The following is a 16,110-nucleotide window of genomic DNA, read 5'->3' as shown; positions in this document are numbered from 1 at the left end:
CTCGCACACACTCTGCAAAACATGAATCCAGAAAGCACATCCAGACTAAATGGCTGCTCATATGATCGGACCGGGAAACTAATCTACATGACCTGCACAATGAAATTCGGATAAAATACAACGAGCCAGGTAGACTAGTACAGTACATACACAGGATTGAATAGGGAATATGTAAAGCTCCATACAACAGAGATAGTACGGCCCATAATAAGGTGTAGAGATACATTATGTACTGTGGAGGCCATACAGAAACCCGTAACGAGCGGTGGAGACAGGCCATTAATATGTACAGTCATAGGCCAGGAAGTACAGTACACAGAACATACAACCCATCCAGTAGCCAATAACAAGCCGTAATGAGACCTACAGATAGGCCAGGACCGAGGTGGGTTGCACACTGAACAAAACAGGCCTCATCCTAACGCCTGGGCCTTTGTCAACATTAGCCTGGGTAAATAGGAGCAATCATGACATTATGAAATTAAGCAGAAAACCTATTACCAGTGACCTTCTCTCTCCCTCTCTCTCCCCTTCCTTCACTCTTTCTCTACCTCTCCTCCTACTGACGCTCCCCCCTCTCCCTTTCTCTCGCTCATCCACCCTCTACTCTCCTTCTGTGTCTCCCTACCTCCCCCTCTCTTCCTCCCCGGTCGGAGCAAACAGCCTAGTTGTTTGTCTGGTTCAGATGGTAACCATGACCTTCAATTCTGTTTTTGATTCCATTCTTTAAAAAGACACACACACCCATTGTTTGTTGAGACACAGGATTGGGGGGGGGGGGGGGTGATCCCCGTGTGTCTCTGTCCAATCCCTCCGTCTCTCAGAGTGAGAGAACATGAAGAGATTGGAGGACTACCCACGAGAGGAGAGAAAAGGCTACGGGAGGAGAGGACAGAAGGAGAAGAGCGAGGGAGGAGAGGAGGAGAAGAGGGAGGGCTGAGAGGAGGAGCTAAAGGTAGAATCAGTAGACAGAGTGTCTGTCAGAGTAGGCCAGGGAGAATAGCTGACATCGGCTTCACCGTATCTCACAGCGTTAGTACTGACACCAGCCGGACAGACAGCACAACAGCGGGAGAGGAGGAACAACACTAAACCAACCAACCAGACACCGAAACCATAAATAACACTGTCATTTACAGATGAGCTCTTGCATAGCATGACATGAATGCGTTATAGACATGCTATGGGTATATTTCATTACCCTTTAATAATGCGGTTTGGACCTATGATGATACATTCATGAAATGCTTATAGATGTGTAATGAATAGATGCGTCGTGGATATATAGTCAAGGTAAATTGTTACCGCACTCACACAGAATACCATAGAAAACATTAAAGACCCGAAGAACAGGAGCTGGAAGAGCAGTAACCAACATCACCACGAGATGAAGGACCTGTTACCTATATTGAACTCATTTAGCTGAGAATTGGGGTTACAGCACTGAGCAGTGAGAACAGGCCGTGAGAACAACCAGCATTGTATAGTGTGAGTGTGTGTACGTGTAGGTTGCATGGTGTGTGTGTGTCCCCAGGGTTAGGTGATAAGTGGCCCGTGGCGTGGAACGGAACACACAGCTGCCACCGCCACCACCTGGTGTGACACGCAAGGCGCACGCACACACACAAACACACACACTTGTCTCCACAGGGACCACCGCCACGCCAGACACGCCCTGAGGAGAGGACTAGGCAGTGTGACGGATGATGTCACCCCTTAAAACTGTGACCTGTAGCCTTTAACCCCTACACACAACAGGTCAGCCATCTGAGACACCAAGGTCACGTAAGGCCACCCAGCGGCCCCGTAATCACCTCACCCATATAGAGGCAGACCAACTATTAGCAGCAACACTGGGGTGATGGGAGGGGGTTTTGTTTTCTCGAGGAATATCTGCAGGATTCTCTTGCAAATGATATCTAATCCCAGTGGGACTAAACCTTATAGTGTAAAGGTTCAATAGAAAAATAATTGATGTAATCATGCATTTTGATCTTTCTTTTCTTACCTTTAGAGAGTTAGACATTTTTGGGGGGGAAATGTATTCAGTGTGAATGTTTTTTTATTTTTTTTATTGTTCTTCGTATGACCTTGAAACTGCTCTATTTCACACAGCTCATTGTCAAGCATACGCTTCCCCTCCAGCTTAACTCTTGGACGATCATACGTTGGTAACATTTGCAAGGTCTAGCTAGATTAGACTTAATCGCAGTCAATTCCCCCTCAACCACCACATGGAAATGAGCTGTAGGCAGGACAAGGTCAGGAGGAGAGCTTTTCTGTAACATTTGCATGGAGGCTCAGTGGCCAAACTACCAGGAAAATGACATGCACGGACAGGCACGCACGGAGACGCAAGCCGTGCGGCGCATGGGCATGCCCGTCTATCTGACACACATACGCATACTCGCGCGCACGGACGTGCACCAACGTATGCAGGCACACACAGGAGACGACTCAACATAAATGATTACATGATCACATGATTGCAATCCCTGTTTAAATACCTGGATAAGTAGAGACACAAAATGGAAGGGATACTTATCAGGGAAGATTCATAGGACCAAAAAATCCCCCACCCTTCCTTAAACTACAATTTAAAATTACACTCATTACAGTAGCTCCAGAAAAATGACCCTATATAATATGATTATTTCAAAGAACAAATCTCCATCCTGCCTTTAATAGTCTCTAGAATGACATTAGCTAAAGTAATCCCAGAAAACCTACAACCATATCATATTAAGCCAATAAACCCTTTCCCATCATCCTACCTTTCAAAATGTCTAGAATCGCATTTTTTTGTAGTTCCAGTCAGAAAACCTACAACTATATTCCATATATACAGTATATTTCCAGAAATCACATTAGACCAATAAACCCAACAGGAGTGTCACGTCCTGACCAGTAAAGGGGTTATTTGTTCTTATAGTTTGGTTAGGACGTGGCAGGGGGTATTTGTTTTATGTGGTTCAGGGTGTGTTTGTGTATGTGTTCATGTAGAGGGGGTATTTAGTTTATATGGTTCGGGGTGGTTGTGTATGTAGAGAGGTATTTGATTTATTAGTCCAGGGTTTTGGTTATTGTTCTATGTTAGTTTATTTCTATGTTCAGTCTAGTCGTTTGTATTTCTATGTTTAGCTAATTGGTGTTGGGGCCTTCAGTTGGAGGCAGCTGTCTATCGTTGCCTCTGATTGAAGGTCCTATAAATAGGTATGTGTTTGTCATGGGATTTTGTGGGAGATTGTTTCTTGTTTTGCTGTGTGCCTGACGAGACTGTCTAGTTCGTTTGTTTTTGTATACGTTGTATGTGTTTTTCCTTCTTCACTAATAAAAAGAAGATGAGTATACACTTTCCCGCTGCGTTTTGGTCTACACCCTGCGACACCCGTGACAAGGAGGATATCTAGAAAAGCTGCTCTGGCTTGACTTTCATCATCATCACATAGCGATTAACCAGGTCAGACAGATAGTACTTGTCCTCTGCTAGCCCCATTGACTTTGTTAAAAGTTGCACTAGCAGCACTTAGTGCTTCTGATCTAATCTCATAGACACGCCTGGTGGGATTAGAGAGGAAAGGAGGAGAGGGAATTGAGGAAGAGAGGAGATATACCTCCACTTACAGATGTAGGAATACGGATCAAATTAAGATCCGACGGCAGGAAAATAATCCTGCAGCAAGAGGAAATATTCATTATTATGTGGATTATAATTCATTACATTTTTTTTGTAGGGTTTGATCATTTTTTTCTTAAGGGAAATTAAGTCTGACATTTAAAAGTGGAAATGTCAAACTTCAGAAGCCTTTTTAAACCTCAAATACACTACACGCTTTACATTTCCTGCATTGCAGGAAAGTTTTACAGCAACAGGGCAATCAAATGAAGATCCTACATCTGTTCAGGCAGTCTATTGAGAGAAAGATGGAGGGAGGATGGGAGGGAGGGAGAGAAATGGGTGGAAAGTACAATGTGTGCGAGCGTATGTGTGCCTATGTGTGTGTGGGACGGCTCAGAGGAGAACGCCCCACCAGAACTATCGCCTCTCTCCTCTCGTTCATCTTCATCTGCACCACAGAATATTACGCTACAGCCTCCTGAGTGGCGCAGTGGTCTAAGGCACTGCATCACATTGCTAGCTGTGACACTAGAGATTCTGGGTTTCGAGTCCAGGCTCTGTCGCAGCCGGCCGCGACCGGGAGACCCATGGGGCGATGCACAATTGGCCCAGCGTCGTCCGGGTTAGGGGAGGGTTTGGCCGGCAGGGATGTCCCTGTCCCATCGCGCACTAGCGACTCCTGTGGCGGGCTGGGCGCGGTGCACGCTGACACTGATGCCAGGTACACAGTGTTTCCTCCGACACATTGGTGCGGCTGGCTTCCGGGTTAGGTGGGCATTGTGTCAAGAAGCAGTGCGGGCTTGGTTGGGTTGTGTTTCAGAGGATGCACAGCTCTCGACCTTCGGCTCTCCCGAGTCCGTACGGGAGTTGCAGCGATGAGACAAGACTGTAACTACCAATTGGATACCCTGTTTTCTTTGTGGGGAGAAAACAGGGGTAAATATATATATATATAGTTGAAGTCGGAAGTTTACATACACCTTAACCAAATACATTTAAACTCAGTTTTTCACAATTCTTGACATTTAATCCCAGTAAAAATTCCCTGTTTTACCTTGACTTTGTTGTCCTTAAGTCATTTTGCCACAACTTTGGAAGTACGCTTGGGGTCATTGTTCATTTGGAAGACCCATTTGCGACCAAGCTTTAACTTCCTGACTGATGTCTTGAGATGTTGCTTCAATATATCCACATAATTTTCCTACCTCATGATGCCATCTATTTTGTGTAGTGCAGCAGTCCCTCCTGCAGCAAAGCACCCCCACAACATGATGCTGCCACCCCTGTGCTTCACGGTTGGGATGATGTTCTTCAGCTTGCAAGCCTCTCCCTTTTTCCTCCAAACATAACGATGGTCATTATGGCCAAACAGTTCCATTTTTGTTTCATCAGACCAGAGGACATTTCTCCAAAAAGTATGATCTTTGTCGCAAACCGTAGTCTGGCTTTTTTATGCCGGTTTTGGAGCAGTGGCTTCTTCCTTGCTGTGCGGCCTTTCAAGTTATGTTGATAAGAGACTCGTTTTTACTGTGGATATAGATACTTTTGTACCCCTTTCCTCCAGCATCTTCACAAGGTCCTTTGCTGTTGTTCTGGGATTGATTTGCACTTTTTGCACCAAAGTACGTTCATTTCTAGAAGACAGAACGCGTCTCCTTCCTGAGCGGTATGACGGCTGCGTGGTCCCATGGTGTTTATACTTGCGTACTATTGTTTGTACAGATGAACGTGGTACCTTCAGGCGTTTGGAAATTGCTCCCAAGGATGAACCAGACTTGTGGAGGTCTACAATTTTTTTCTGAGGTCTTGGCTGATTTCTTTTGCTTTTCCCATGATGTCAAGCAAAGAGGCACTGAGTTTGAAGGTATACCTTCAAATACATCCACAGGTACACCTCCAACATCAAATGATGTCAATTAGCCTATCAGAAGCTTCTAAAGCCATGACATAATTTCCCAAGCTGTTTAAAGGCAAAGTCATAGTGTATGTATACTTCTGACCCAGTGGAATTGTGATGCAGTGAATTATAAGTGAAATAATCTGTCTGTAAACAATTGTTGGAAAAATTACTTGTGTCATGCACAACGTAGATGTCCTAACCGACTTGCCAAAGCTACAGTTTGTTAACAAGAAATTTGTGGAGTGGTTGAAAAACGAGTTTTAATGACTCCAACCTAAGTGTACTGTATGTAAACTTCCAACTTCAGCTGTAAATATATTTTAGAATATTACATTGCCTCTCAGTTTTTTCCCCAGCACAAAATACAACCCCCCACATGCGCGCAAACACACACGCCACTAAACCGACGTTAGATCATGTGGTTTGAGTTATTGTCTGACAGCTGAAGTTTGTTTAAGGGGATTTGCCTGCCATTCAAATGCTTTTCAGAGAGAATAAAAGAGGAGGCAGGTAGTTTGCATGGTGGTGAACTGAACTAGCTAGCCTGCAGGGCTAGGATCAGGATGATGCTGTTAACTGGTTGGTAAGCATGGGAGTGTGTGTTGACTTAAAGGGCTGGTGGAGATCTGTAGCGCACCATCGTATGACTCATTCTGTTTGTTTTAGTGTGTGTGTGTGTGTGTGTGTGTGAGTATGTGTTCATTTCTGCACTGTGTACCAATGCAAGGAATCAATACCGCCCTCCCCTTTTCTCACCCCGTCATCACCATGGCAACCCCTTGACTCAAGCCACAGCATGCAGCAATATTTCACCCTTCCCCCGATCCATCCCCCACTCCGAATCTCTCTCCGTTAACTCCCTCTCGTTCGTCTCGCTCTACTTCTTCTTTCTACCTTCATCTCTCATCGCCTCCATCTCCCTCACTCTTCTTCTCCATCTCAGTCTCCTCCCGCGCCTCTCTAATATCTGTCTTCATGTTATCTGGAGTTGAGAGATCTCCTTTTTCTCATGTCTGACATTTTCCCCATCTGCTGTACATCTCCTATTTGCTCTGTGTCGCTCTCTCAGCATAATTTCCCCTCTCACTCACTCCCGCCCTCACTGCAAAGCTCACTCACTCCTTGCTTCAACTCCTACAGCGAGTCACTCCCTCTCTCCTTCTCTACGCCGCTCCCGCCTTCCCACCATCTCTCTCTCTCTCTCTCTCTCCTTGTCTGTAGAGCCCGTGGAACAGCATGTGGTATTCTACGGTACATTCCATCTTCATTAAGACCAGAGAACAGCTGATTCAGAGCTTTAATCACAGGTAACATCATATTAACCCCAACCATCCACCCCTATCAAGCTTCTCTCACACCATCCATCCAGGCAATTACAGACAATTCATTTCCACAGCACACAGCAAATTTGTGATCGGAATTTTAACAACCACATGGTTAAATGTAACACTTTCTTTGAAATTATACATGACCATTTCAAATAGTGTTAAAGTAGAATTTTTCAGTGTTGATAAACTAACACCCCCGGAGTGTTGGGTCCCTAACACCGTGGCTGTTGCAAATTCCGACTTAAATGGACACTTTATTAGAGCTGATGCTGTAACACTTTCTCAGTGTTAGGGAATAACATATGTAGTGTTAGTATTTATTAGGGTATAACGCCTTATTTGCATATTTCCCAGGGTGCCTTTCGAGTGAATGTTTGAGTAACCCGTCCATGACTGTGTAAGTGACAGAGACGAGGGCTGCGTTTCAGACACACCCTCCTCCTCTTACCCTCGCCTTATAGCCTTAGGGGAATCCCCGTGGCCATCTTCGTCGTTGGTCCAAACGATTAGCCAAGCATGGCAAGTTGGCAATGTGAGACCCTCAGCCCTTGTTTTTGACCGAGTTTGCGAGTTATGTTCACTCCGGTCAGCTACAACTTTAAACCAACATTAATATGGGGAAGTCAACATACAAGTGTAAGCACAAACTAATGTAAATCATTTCGAAATGGTGCTACTAATTAAGTTTTGTTTGGTTAGCTGTTGGAAACAACTTTCCCTGACACTTACACATTGTAATTTTCGATTTCCCTGATATAGTAGGATGGCTAGCATTCGATGTCTGCGGAGGCGTTGTCTTCTAGCCAAGATATGAAATACAATCAGAATTGACTGTAGCGCATATAAGGCACACGCAACAGTTCCATGATAACTGAAAACACAACTGTGGTATGAACGAGTGACACATTTCCGGGCAAGAGCGGTACATTTCAAATGAAATCATTCTTCCCTCGCCCCCTTGCCCTGCAAGTGTACACTCGTCAGACGTCATGATACGTCATCAGAAGTGTCCACTTCATTTGAGGGCCGAGGGGAGAGGGTGTGCCTTTTAAGTGTTTGGACCGCAGCCGTGGTTGTTGCATTCATAAACGTTCGGTCCTGAAGCCTTCACCAACTGACTGCCGAAGTGAATGTGTTTGAATTAAAAGCAAAACCTTTATGACCGTGCATTGTACATGTCATGAGGCCTTTAGTTAGGACCTAAGTCTTCCCCCAACATTGTGGTCTGAAAATCCTGGCTCGTGGGCCATTATCAGACCTGCAAGTCACAATGTGCTGGCTTGTGAAGTAATATTTGCTATTGGAATCCAGCCATAACTTTTTATCACCCCACAATCTGCATCCAGAATGACTGCTATGGTGAAGAACTCATCAAACAAGACTACCTAAACCATATCAACTGGAACAACCATTTCAGTAACGGGTACAATAATCAATCAATCAAATGTATTTATAAAGCCCTTTTTACATCAGCAGATGTCACAAAGTGCTGTACAGAAACTCAGCCTAAAACCCCAAACAGCAAGCAATGCAGATGTAGAAGCACAGATTAGTTTACAATTGAATTGGTTTAGAATTTTTATTTATCTTGGATCAAATAATCGATGTGCATGCAGAAACATAGATATTAAAACAAACTGTTCTAAAAATCAACCTGCAACAAAGCATGCTGGGAAATATAATAATGAGGACCCTCCCACGGAAATAAACTCAACACAGTTGAGTAACAACACAGGCAAGCGGTGCTGATTCCCCTGTGATTCAAATGACTCTTCATCTACTCACTGCAGGCGGCGTCAATTTCAATCCCACTGGTGTTGACCCCACTGGAATCAACACTCAGGTATAACACTCAACACTTTTCACCTCAACACCGAGGTGCTGAGGTTGCTTCGTAGGTGGCCTCATACATGCCTGCGGAAGTGTGTGTATATCTATGCATGCGCCTGTGTGTGTGTCAACACAACCTCAGCTTCAGCCTATAACTCCCATAATATCTGTTATCGTTCTCGTCATCAACCACAGTAAGTGATGGGCGCCGCAGCAAATTCATTAATTCATTAACAGTAGAGACCGCTGAGGGGAGTCTATTTGAGGGGAAGCAGTCTTGTCCTTTCCACAGTGTTAGCCCGAGTCCCAAGTGGCCCCCTATTCCCTTCATAGTATAATCTCTGGTCAAAAGTAGTGAATAGGGGGCCATTTGGAACGCAGCCTTAGACTGGGCCCCTCAAAGACACTGTGTTATCTTCACATAGCAGCACTGCCTTGGTCCAGGGAGGGCGGCGGGCAAATCCCTGTCCGTGTGTGTTCAAATCCCCCCTCTGTTCACCTCCACCACAACATTAGCTACAGCTCACGTCACTGTTGTTGTGAGGATCAAGGAGGTGACATTTCGCTTCACTCACACCTATTTCAATAAAGCCAGTCAGTAGAGCAGCGAGTGAAAGGCGGAAAACGGAATCAACAGACAAAACCTGTTCCACCATGTCCATCTGTCTGCAATTCTAGTTGTCCTGTGTGTGCGCTTGTGTGTGTGTCTTTTTTACTTTAGACAGACAGTGAAGGGATCTAGAGAGTATCTTTAGCCTGTCCCATGTGTATACAGTGAATAAGCAGAGTAGGGATTTCAGGCTCACTCTTATCATTTTCAGTGTGCGGTGTGTGGCTGCCTGGGCTAGTCTCTCTATCCCTCCTACCCTCGTTGCCTCTCTCTCTCAGAATCACGCCGGATGGAGAGAGAGAGAGAGGACAGAGAGAGAGAGGACAAAGAGAGAGAGAGAGGACAGAGAGAGAGAGAGGACAGAGAGAGAGAGAGGACAGAGAGAGAGAGGACAGAGAGAGAAAGGACAGAGAGAGAGACGACAGAGAGAGAGGATAGAGAAAGAGACGACAGAGAGAGAGAGAGAGAGAGAGAGAGAGAGAGGACAGGGCGAAAGAGGACAGAGTGAGAGAGAGGACCGAGCGAGAGAGAGAGAGGACAGAGCAAGAGAACAGAGAGAGGAGAGGGAGAAGAAAAAGAGAAAGAACGAGAGAAAGAATCGATACTGACCTTTCGCTGAGGCTAGAAGACTAGTTGATGAGCCTGAGATGAGGAGTTCTGCCGACAAGGTCTGACACTGTTCATTCATATACACACACACACACACACACACACACACACACACACACACCAGGGTGAAAGGGCAGATGGGTAGAAAGCGTACACCACCATAAAAGCACTCTGTAATGGCTGCTAACTCAATTGAATATGTCCTGATTAGCTGTAATGTAGCTCTAACCATGTTAACCATGCTGGTTAGGAGGAGTAGAGTACAGGAGAAGGGGTCAGCAAGCACTGCCAGGAGACAGCTAACATGTGTCCAGTCATCACAATGTCAATAACAAGGGGCAGTGGTATAGGGACAGGATTTCTTCCTGATCACGACTAGGGCTAGTTATACCCAATTAGCCAGAGATATTTCCTGTTCAGGTTTATAGTCAAGAAAAAGCTAACAGAAAAACTGTCTCCAGGCATTACGACAATTGAGTACTTTTCCACCACGAAAGGAAAACTCCACTCAGTGGTCATCTTTCTGGTACTTGTTTCATTAGTCCATTGTTGATATAGTCCCAAAATGTATTGCATGTCAGAAATCAAGTTTTGCATCATCCGATGCTGCGTTTTGCATCAAATGATGCAAAAATGCATCATACAGGCCAGATTTCTGTATTTTGAAAGTTACATATCTTGAAAACTTGATTGCTGACATGGCAAAATAAACTGGGGCTATATCAACAATGGACTAATGAAACAAATACCAAAAGATCGTTTTTGGATGGAGTTTCCCTTGAAGTGCAGGTCGACAGATTTTTCACCTAGTCAGCTTGGGATTTGAACTTGCGACCCTTTGGTTACTGGACCAACGCTCTTAACTGCTAGGCTACCTGCCGCTTGTTGTCTAGTGCACCACAGGCTGATAAAGACACCATTCGCACTGTCCATAAAGAAAACACACGGTCACACTGTCTCTTAGCGAGGGAGGGAGGACAGACAGACAGACACATGCAAAGAAAAGCTAAATATTGATGTATCATTAGTTGAGTCACTACAGTATGTTGCCTTATCTCCTAGTGCTGTGCTGTGTTTCTGTTGCTCAGTAATTAGTGTCATAGTGTAATTGTGTATACAGCCAGAACGGAAGCAGGTGAGCTGGGTCGCATTAGGAGCTGTGTCTGTGTGTTTTGATGCCAGGTGTGTCTCAGCCTTCCGCTCTGCCTCTGTGCTCTGTGACATTTCCATCGCTGCAGGCATCTCTCTCCCTCGACTCCCACCTGTCTGCTTTGTGTTCTCTCTCCCCCTCTTCTTTTCTCTGCATATCCCACCACATCGACTCCCCGTCTCTTCCCCCGCTCTCCCTCCCTCTCTGTATCCCACCAGCCACCACATTGTCTCCCCATCTCCAGCCCACGCACTTTCCACTCTCTCTCTCCTCTGTTTTGTCAGGCCCTGAGCGGATCACTTCCTAATAACCCAGTCCACACTGCTAAAAGGTTACTGGGTAATGGAGTTTCCGTTCTTTAGTTCCTCTCCTCCACCCTCCTCTCCCACTCCTTGCCCCACCCCAGCCATGGCTGAGTTAATTAACACAGTGACTCCTCTCCCCGTCTTCCCCTCCTCACCCCCACCGCCTGTAAACCCACCCCCAGCCCTGTAGTTAACACTCCTCCCCCTGTCTCCCCTCTCCATAACCCCGGCAGCCCTGTAGCCTGGGGGTCACCCGGTTACTTAACTCTGTAATTACCTCATTAGGCTCGTTAGTATTGGCCGGGGCCTCTGTCTATTCTCTCCTCCTCTGATGGCTTTGTCTACCCCTCCTCTCCCTCATCATCTCCCATCTGCTCCCGAATTTTAGTCTCATTGGCTTCCTCTCCCCTGCCCTCCTCTACTGTCCTCTCCTCTGAAATGAAAACGTTCCCAGACCCCCTACAGTTTCCCCAGTTCCCTGTATCCATGCCTTTCAATGTCTTCCTACAGTTCTTGTTCCCTCCATCTCCTCTCCATCTCCTCTCCTCCCTCTTCTTGCTTTCCTCTCCTCCGCCTTCTTCTCCTCTCCTCTGCCATCTTCTCCTCTCCTCTCCTCTCCTCACACTGCATTCCCTCCAGTATACAGTTACCTTTTCACCTTGCTACAGTTCAGGAGTGAGTGAGTGGACTACAAATCTAGACTGTCTCTCCACTTAAGTGAGACGGCATCATCCAGGCATTACCCCAGCTCCTTGCTTCCTCGTAACGTTTGTCAAACAAGAGTTACTTCTTAGCCAAAAGTTTGCACACAAATATGAAGTCCAGTTATCGTTCCTTCCCGCTGCATGATGAAGTTTGATGTTGATATAAACAGACAGTTTAATAGGTGACTACACACACAGCAGTGGTGGCAAGGGTACGGGACACACACACCCACAGCTTCATAGGAGGATACACACTGCCTCATTATTTCAGCTTCAGCACTGTTTCTTACTTCTACACGCCCAATTGAACTCGCTCTCATCCTTCAGTCTGAAGGCTCTGCAATGCACACACACACACACACACACACACACACACACACACACACACACACACACACACACACACACACACACACAACCCCGCTGACCCCAGGTAGCAGTGCAGCCTGAGGTACTGTATGGTAGCTATCTGACCTCATTCACTCTGGCATTTACTGTACAGTAAATGAAGCAGGAGAAGACGAGAGAGAAGCAATATAAACGATCCCTGTTAGGAGTGCATTACATAAATTCAAATGCAGTGCACTTGCCTGGCATGTTATAGACGTAATGCACAGTGCTCAAAGTGCTCAGTTGGCATGCTATAATTAACTGGATAATGTATGTCTATATTGCGGTGAACATGGCATGTTGGAGTGTATTACATAAACTGCACTTGGGATGCTCTAGACCTAGGATGGAGTTACACACACACACACACACACACACACACACACACACACACACACACACACACACTTTTCCAGTGGTTGTAAAGGGAAGTGGAGGTAGGATAGGATAGTTGTCCATAGTTAAGGTGGGTGGTCCGATACGGCCCAGTGTACACCAGCAGCCACTACCTATAGCATTAGAAATGAACCACCGTAGTTCCACGCATGTCAAACTATAGTGGACGCAAAATATATTCAACCGTCTCTGTCTCCGTCTCCAGAATGACAGCTGAAGAGGCTGACTGACTAACTTACTGCAAGCTTTCCATCTCCACCTCTCCTCCACCCTCGCTCTCCATCTCCTCTCCTCTCTCTCTCAACTCAAAAGACAGCGGGACAAGCACCAGAATGCACGAGCAGCCTTTCAGTCGCAAAACAAAGACAAACTGTACGACCTGTTGTATCAACAGGAAACGTTTCAACGTCAAATAGAACAGACATGACTGTTGTCATTCTCTCCCCCTCTGCTCCCCTCTCTTTCGTCTCGTCGTGCGCTACCCCCCCGTGCGCTACCCCCCGTGCGGTATTCGGGGGTGGGTGGGATAGATGTAAGAGCGTTTTATCAACATGGAATTTTTAACAGTACTGTCAAATGGAATAGATGCCGAGGTTGCCGTTCTCTGTCTCGCTCTCTCTCTCTTTCATCATTATCTCATATATGTATATATATATATTTATCTCCCCCCCGGTCCTGTGTCACCCCCGTCCCCCTCTGTCTCCTCCTGGGTGGCTGGTATAATGGGACTGGCACAGTAGGTGAGATTAAATTAGCACCCGCGTATAGGGATTATGCACACTATACAACTGATCCCCTCCTCCGCCACCTAATCCAAGCCTAATGAATATATCATGGCTGACATGCACACAGACAGACACTTGGAAGGAACATATTATGGCTCTCACACACACACACTGACAGGAGCAAAGTGGCCCTCTTACCCTCCTCCTGTAGTCATAGGATACAGACAGAGACGCTAGGGTGTACTGTGCGTACTACATTCACAAGACTGGACGTTACGCGCTTATTTATGGAGTTACATTTTCTAATTCAATGAGAATGTGAGCTATATCCATTTCACTTGTTCCTACTTTTAGGTTCAATGGAATGTGAGACGAGAAAGTCTGGCAACGTGAGACTCCAGTAGGTTCAATAAAACAAGAGACGACAAGCTACTTAACTTCAATTGAAATTCATGATGATTCGACACCGTGGCATTCAATGATCCTTTGAACGAGAATCATTTGTGTCAGTCACTTGACAGGTCAGTCATTCAATGATTCTTTTGAACGAGAATCATTTGTGCTAGTCATTTCATAGGTCAGTCATTCAATGCCAAGCAGTCATGTTCCATAAATTCCACTGTTCCAATCTCCCAGTGAGCTCCAGACAGCCAAGTCCCCTAACTCGTCTCCCAGAGCCTCAGCACGACCCACAGATCTGGGATCAGTATTGTATTTTAGATTAGAATGAATACGAGGGGGTACCTGATCCTAGAACAGCTCTGCCACTGAAACTTTTACAACCCACTACTGTACAATCAAACACATTCATTGATAAAGCCCTATTTTACATCAGCAGAAGCGTCAGCGAAATGCTTATACACTTCCCTTCTTCACATCACTTGAATCATCGACATGACAATAGGAACATCCTTCATCTCTGCCTGCCAGCAGCAGTAGTAATATATTCTGGTAGTCAGTATTATGCATAGTACAGTATACTTGTATAGAGTACAAGATGTGTTGGCGTCAGACAGACACAGTGGAGGATTGAGGAGTTGTGTAAATACCAATAGGACGGAAGTCATTTATTACGTACTGGCATGTAGTCATGAGACCCATACACTCACACACACACACACACTTCTAAAACTTCTTTACTTTGACAATGTGACACACACACACACACACACTCTCTCTCACACGCTTACACACGCATGCACAAACACAGACACACACTTCCGCAACAGTTAACAGACCTCTTCATCCACCCACAGTGCAGACTGTCCAGGACAGAGGGGCGATTTAGGCTAATTTTAGTCAGAGATGTGCCCATAAAGCCTCTTTGATTGGAGTGGCATGTGGTGAAAGGGATGGGAGGATGAGGGTAGGAAGAGGGGAATTCTTACGATGACTCATAGACAAAGACATAATTTTCTCGGAGTGACAGAGCAAGAGAGAGAGGGATGAAGGGTCAGGGTCTCAGAAAGACAGAGAGAAGGGCAGACGGGGGAAGACAGTTTCTCTTCACTTCTCCCCTCTTTTTATCTTTCTCGTCTCTACTTCTCTTCTGCCATCTCCTCTCTTATCTCTGTGGTTTTCTCTCTCCGTTACGCATTCTGTCTGTTTCTTGTTTTCCTCTTTTTGTTCTGAAACCATTTCCTTTTCTAAGGTTACAGGAACTCTATGTTTATGGGAGATTCCAATTCTAATCTTGTTATGGGTTGGTTTGAGCTTGTGCCTTCCGAAAGCCTTGATTTTTTCCACAATTTGCTGTGTTTCAACATGAATTTAAAACGGATTAAATTGAGATTGTGTCACTGGCCTACACACACACACACACACACACACACACACAATAATGTCATAGTGGAATTATGCTTCATCTCTGTGCCTCACACATACAATGATCTGTAGGATCCCTCACTCGAGCAGTGAATTTCAAGCACAGAACTGAGGATGGATCAACAACATTGTAGTTACTCCACAATACTAACCTAATTGACAGAGTGAAAAGAAGAAAGCCTGTACAGAATACAAATATTCAAACACATGCATCCTGTTTGCAATAAGGCACTAAAGTAAAACTTCAAAAAATGTGTTAAAGAAGTGAACTTTATGTCCTGAATATAGTGTTAAGTGTTGTGTTTGGGGCAAATCCAACACAACACATCACTGAGTACCACTCTTCATATTTTCAAGCATTTTGGTGGCTGCATCATGTTCTGGGTATGCTTGTCATCGGCAAGGACTGGGGAGTTTTTTAGATTAAAAATAAATGGAATAGAGCTAAGCACAGGCAAAATCATAGAGGAAAATCTGGTTCAGTCTGCTTTCCAACAGACACTGGGTGTCACGTCCTGACCATAGAGAGCCCTTGGTTCTCTATGGTGTAGTAGGTCAGGGGGTGACTAGGGGGTGATCTAGTATGTTTATTTCTATGTTGGTGCTAATATGGTTCCCAATTAGAGGCAGCTGTTTATCGTTGCCTCTGATTGGGGATCATATTAAGGTAGTTATTTCCCCACCTGTGTTTTGTGGGATACTGATTGATTGTTAGTGTGT

At 45.3% G+C, this 16,110-nt stretch overlaps 1 long non-coding RNA gene across 1 annotated transcript in view; it reads right to left on the bottom strand.

Moving 5' to 3' along the window:
* Positions 1-9,867: 9,867 nt before the first annotated feature.
* The window catches only part of LOC115167823 (uncharacterized), a 58,900-nt gene continuing 52,657 nt past the window's right edge, over positions 9,868-16,110 (bottom strand). The window contains exon 3 of the long non-coding RNA XR_003870576.1: positions 9,868-9,963. This is a non-coding gene — a long non-coding RNA (uncharacterized LOC115167823). The remainder of the gene's footprint in view (positions 9,964-16,110) is intronic.

The sequence above is a fragment of the Salmo trutta genome, chromosome 30, assembly GCF_901001165.1.
Source record: "Salmo trutta chromosome 30, fSalTru1.1, whole genome shotgun sequence".
NCBI lineage: Eukaryota > Metazoa > Chordata > Actinopteri > Salmoniformes > Salmonidae > Salmo > Salmo trutta.
Note: the sequence above shows the minus strand (reverse complement) of the source record. Positions and strands in the feature narration are given on the sequence as shown.